Source organism: Enhydra lutris, unplaced genomic scaffold (assembly GCF_002288905.1).
Source record: "Enhydra lutris kenyoni isolate GAN:26980312 unplaced genomic scaffold, ASM228890v2 scaffoldscaffold93, whole genome shotgun sequence".
Classification (NCBI taxonomy): domain Eukaryota; kingdom Metazoa; phylum Chordata; class Mammalia; order Carnivora; family Mustelidae; genus Enhydra; species Enhydra lutris.
In genome coordinates, this window is record NW_019154177.1 from 1,117,437 (window position 1) to 1,123,140 (window position 5,704).

The following is a 5,704-nucleotide window of genomic DNA, read 5'->3' on the forward strand; positions in this document are numbered from 1 at the left end:
TCTAAAACAGAAGGAATGAGAAAAAAGTATTTTAAAATATTCTTAAAATAACGTAGAAGCTCTTGTGACCACGGTCACAGAATGGTTGAAAAAGCGAAGTTGCAGGAGTAGAAACAAAACAGTCCGCGGTCTCTGCCTAATCTCTCTTAACTCTCCTCCAAGGGAGGGGTAGAGCACTGGTCTGAGTACCGCTGGCAGGGGAAGCTCAATGTGTTGTTTTTTTCAGCAGCATATTTGACTTTATAACTGGAATGAAATGTGGATTTTATAGGTCTCGAATGTCAGAAAGAAGGTGTTTGTAAACCAATATCACTAAAGGCTTTAGAGTCGTTTGAGTCATTTGAAATAAGCCCAGGCCCACCTCAGAACAAGCAGGGGGGGAAGCTGGACTTTATCCTAGCAACTACCGTGCATATAAGGCATTAAGATCAGCAGCCTCTCTGACAGGCTGGCATCAGAAAAAATAGACCCGTGGGTGGCCACAGCGAAACCCTGGAAAAAGGAACCATGTGTAGCACAAAATCCAGCGGTAAGCAGGAGCCACTCCAGCGGGGTAGAGGACTGGGCTAGACTCACCTTGCAAGGTGCATTCCGACTCGGGTTCCAGGCTTGGCCTTGTCCACAGTCTCAGCCTGGCTGAAGAAGGAAGAGCCCACTCCCTAGACTGGGTAGGAAACCCGTATCCTGTGGAATAAAAAGTGTAAGAAAAATGCTGAAGGTTCAGATATAAATCCAGGTTTTTACAGTTTAGAAACAGGTTTTAGCCTCAGGTATTGGTTCTCCAAGTGTGGTCTTTGGTCCACCCAGCATCAGCATCACCTGGGATCCTGCTAAAAATACAGATTCTCAGGCCCGGCTGTGGTGGTGAGTCGGGAACTGGGACGTGGGGTCCAGCCATCTGTGTTCCCATAGGACCGGCGGTGCTGCAGAAGTAAGACTCAGGAAAGGCTGGTGTAGCCAGCACAAGACTACATCATTTTCTAACGATAGTACCGGACTAAGGTGTTTCCAGTGTTTAAAGATAAAATCATTTAACAGATTACGTCTGAATTTTTCTAAATATTTAAGTGCGTGAGGGAAATCTAATTTTTGAGTTTAATTTTTTAAGTATACTGTGAGAATAGGATATGGATATTTAAAATGTTAGTTTTAAAAACTTAATCGTACACGAACGCAGGAACAGCAGCAGATACAGCTCTCGATATCCAAACGTCCTTGAACATTAGATGTTCTATCCAGGAGCCATTCGAAGAGGAAGATAAAGATGAGTAAAAACAGATTAAGAAGAGCAAATCCCCGAAATAAAGCACATCTGCAGCTTCCGATCCTGCAGCTGGACACAGCTGGACGCGCCGAGGACCCCGCGTGCTGGGGGGGCGAGGTGGGGAGGGAGGAGGGACCGCCGGGCTAGGACTTCACTCCGCAACTATCCGGCCCTAGCGGCAGCTCGCACAGGGGCACAGGTCTACGGAGGTCTGGAAACAAAATCACAAAAAATTCCTCGTTCGTGGGGAACAGTTGCAACCCCGAGTCCCATCACGAACGGGATCCAGGGCAGCAAAGACTAGTTGGACGGTGTGTCCGTGGGCCGAGCGTCCGGCGGCTCCTGGACCCCGCGGGGCTCAGACCCCGCTGGCGGATTCTCTTAAGAAGTTGGTAACTCGGCAGGTTCGGGATCGCCGCAGAGGCTTGTTCCTTACGCCGGGCCGCCGCAGCGCCCGCCCCACCCCTGAGAACTGCCCCGCGGCGCTCGTCACGCTGTGGAGACGAGCTTCCGAGCGCGTACGGCCCCGCTCGCTCCCCGCTCCGCAGCCCTGCGCGGGAGGTTGCGGGCCCTTCGCGCGCCCGCCGCCCGCCTACACGGGGCGGCCGGTGTCCCCGGCTCCTGCTCCAGCACCTGGCCATCGCGACGCTTAAAATGTCACCGACGCAACTGCGTAAGGGGAGCGGTGCCGGGGGCCTCCCGGGGTCTCAGAAGCCTCAGGAACGTGCGAACCGCTCCTCAGCTCCGGGCTCCCCGGCAAGCGAGTTTCCTCTGAAGACACAGACAGGAACCCCAGACAGGGACGACAGCGGCGACGACGCTCGCCGCCTCGGCCGCTCGCACCACCGTCAGGAGATTTTAGATCGGGAACGAATGCAGCGATCTGAGTAGGAAAGGACGCGTCGTCACCGTCCCCACGAGGCATCCCTAGCTGTGCAGGCGGCGTCTCAGAGACAAGCCTGTGCCCCAGAACGAACCAGGTGAGGACTCCCACTGGCAGGTGCAAGGGGAGGGGCCACGAGCAGCAGTTGGCTCGGGACCAGAAGGGCCCCACGGACAAAGGCGCGGGGAGAACGTTTGGCACCTCCGCAGACGCACGGCCCCAGAGGCGGCCTCAGCCTCGGGGCTCCAGAGGGATCCTCCCGGCCGGGTGGCGGTCCCGCGCTCAAACGCCAGCCCAAACCTCGCTCGTTGGGCGAGTGCTCGCAACACTTCCCAAGCCCAGCCGCTGCCCCACACGTGAGCCCAGAGACCTCGAGCCCGCGACCCCGCGACCCCTGGAGACCTCCGTGCAGACTGGCCGGCGACTTGCTGAAAGGACCAGGCGGGGACGGGGACTGAGGAGGGGGAGAACCAGGGAGGGAGGCGGTGGCTCCACAGACGAAGGACTGCACTCCCAAGGCACATCCCGTGTCCGCAGGTGCCCTTCCCATCGCCGGAGAAAAGCGACCACGCGGGGACCGGAGTCTCCCAACTCGGGCGTTCCTTCACTCCCTGGTGTCTGTGATGTGTGCTCTGCCCTGACCGGAGAGAGAGGAGGGAACTGGGATGAGGGCGAAGTGGCAGCCGTGGCCTGGCCGGGGCCCACCCTCCCCGCGGAGCGCACCCCGCGGGCTCAGGAGCGCACACCCCACGCGAGTCTGCCCGTCTGCTTGCTAGCTTGCTGCCCTGGGGCGACTGCCCACTGGGCCAACGCGGGACGCGGCACGTTCACTCCGCAACACACAGGCCTTCGCGGTAGACGGAGACCGATGTCCTCGGGGTCACCGAGGTCACTACGTGACCAGCGCGTCTTTCGGCCATCGCCTGGGGCTGGTGCGTCGGGTCAGGCCCGCGGGGATCCCCTCCGGCGGGACGGTTTCGCGCGGCGGGGGAGGCGGCAGGAGGTGAGTGGGCCCGTGCCCCCGGCAGGGACCTGGAGCCCCGCGGGGACTGCTGTCGCGAGAGCGCGGGGCCGCTGTGCGCTTGCACCGACCTCACCGGGCAGCGAGTGAGGTGAGGAGGGGTTTGCGCCCCTTGATCCCGGCGTGCTCACAGGGGGGCTTTCGGTGAAACGTCCACCTTCGCCAGTCGTCGGGAGGATGAAACCAGTGGCTTTGTTGCCTATTCGTAGACATTATATTTAGTTTTGTGTCTCCCTGACTCGGTCCCAAGTGTCTCCCCTTAGCGTTGGCCTTTTGTTGTCCTGTTGGGAGTCTACGGTCCGGACCCTCTCCCGACACGGCAGGGCCCGGGGAGTCTTCGGGACGCGCAGGGTGCTGTCGCTGCGCTGGGCATTTCTGCGGGCGCGCAGGGCTTCCGGGGCGCGGGGCGGCGCCGGCCGGGCAGCAGAGCCTGGCTTGTCCCAGCCGGAGGAGCGGCCTCCGCGGGGAGGGAAAGCCGGCGAGGCCACGGACTCCAGCCGTGGGAGGGCGAGAAACTGAGGCAGAGCGAGGCACGCGTTGAAGCTGTTAATGTGTTTCTCAGCCCCGCTGCCCCCAAAGCCCTCGTTGCAAGATTCCCTGCGCAGTCTTAGCGGAGCCGAGCGGAGTGCACCGGCTGCGTACCCTCCCGGCTCTTTCCTGAGCGGCTGCGGCGGCCGGCTCTGCGCTGCTGGCGTGGGCTGGGGCGAGGCGGGACGCAGGCGCAGCCTCCGCGCTCTAAAATCGGCCCAGTCGAGAATGTAGCAAATGCGATCCAGTAGCATAAATCTGCAAATATAAACTGCGCTAAACGACGTTGAAGGGGGAGGTATTATTCGTATGCATTTGTTCAGTCGGCTGACTGATCGTCTTCCTGTGAGTGCGGATTGAAGAAACCCGCCGAAGCCCAGTCGCAGGCCTCACCAGTAAGGCAGAACCACTGGTCGACAATTGAGGAGGAAAAGGAGCGATTTTCTCGTGGGGATGTAGCTCAGTGGTAGAGCGCATGCTTTGCATGTATGAGGTCCCGGGTTCGATCCCCGGCATCTCCACTTTCACAAGCCCAGACCAGGCCTGGTGTACTTCTTATTTAACCCTTAGCAGGCCCTTCTTCAATTATTAAAGTTACTGACAGAGAGGAATTTTCCGCCAGCCAAAGGTCTTACTGGGCTCAGAATTAAATTGACTTGAGACAGATTAACAGGGCTAACTAAGGGAATTTTATTACCTGTGCACAGAGGACTAATAATGAAACTGAGACCAATTTTGGACAAAGAAAATAAATTTGTGAGGACTTGACAGGATGAAGAAGACAGATGCTTGGGAACTTTAATAAGAGATTTTAAGTGGAATTTGGGCTGAGGTAGATCTAGTAATAAAGTAACAAGGTTTATTTCTACAGCTGTCTCAATTTTAAATTTCCTATCTCTGGTGATAAGGATGTGTTTTACTTCTTACCACAAGGAGGGTCCCTTGAGTAGGGGAGATTTGTTTTCTGCTTTCAGGGGGGACAGAGGAGGGTGTGATGTCCTTGCACCTGCTGTTTCCGGAGTAGCTTCCGTTCAAAATAATTACTATGCCATTGTGGGACAGACTGCCCTGGGCCCCTACAGTACTTAAAGAAATAAGCCATTGGGGACATATAAAGTTAGGTGTAGTACATTATTGGGAAGTTTAAATATTGCCAAATTTCTCCACTTAATTGAAATTATAAAGCTAATATATCACAATCATGTAAATACTTTAGAGCATGGAATACTACTCAGCCGTCAAAATGAACTCTTGCCATTTGCAACCACATGGATGGAACTCCAGGGTATTATGCTGAGTGAAATCAGTCAATCAGAGAAAGACAATTATCATATGATCTCACTCATATGGAATTTAAGAAACAAAACAGGATCATGGGGAAGATAGGGAAAAATAAAACAAAATGAAACCAGAGAGAGAGACAAACTGCAAGAGACTCTTAATCATAGGAAACAAACCGAGGGCTGCTGGCGGGCGGGGGTAATTGGGTGATGCAAGTTAAGGAGGGCACATGATGTAGTGAGCAGGGGGTGTTATATGGGACTGATGAATCATTGACCTCTATCTCTGAAGCTCATAATACATCCTGTTAATTAACTAAATTTAAATAAAAAATTAAAAAATAGAATCATAAAAAGATACTTTACAATATCATTAAGTCTCATCACAGATGAACAAAATGTTTATAAAACCTTCCTCTAAAATAAGTCCCTGAATGGGGTTTACATAGAGACAGACATCAGGTGACTGAAGGTGATGACTCCTGAGCAGAAAGAGAATTCTCTGCAGTACTAGACGCTGGGGTGGCTCTGTTGGTTAGACATTTGCCTTCAGCTCAGGACATGACCTCAGTGTTGTGGGATCAAGGCCCTTCTCCCTCTCCCTCTACCCAACCCTACTTACCCCACTCATGCTCACTCTCTCTCAAATAGATAAATAAAATCTTAAAAAAAAAAAAAAAGAATTCTCTGCCTTACCAGTGAAGATGAGCCCACCCTCTTTTCCTGCC

At 54.3% G+C, this 5,704-nt stretch overlaps 1 non-coding gene across 1 annotated transcript; it reads left to right on the top strand.

The window, feature by feature from the left end:
* The first annotated feature begins 4,145 nt into the window (after positions 1-4,145).
* On the top strand, positions 4,146-4,217 carry TRNAA-UGC. The gene has a single exon. It is a non-coding gene; the product is annotated as a tRNA-Ala (tRNA).
* Positions 4,218-5,704: the final 1,487 nt, after the last annotated feature.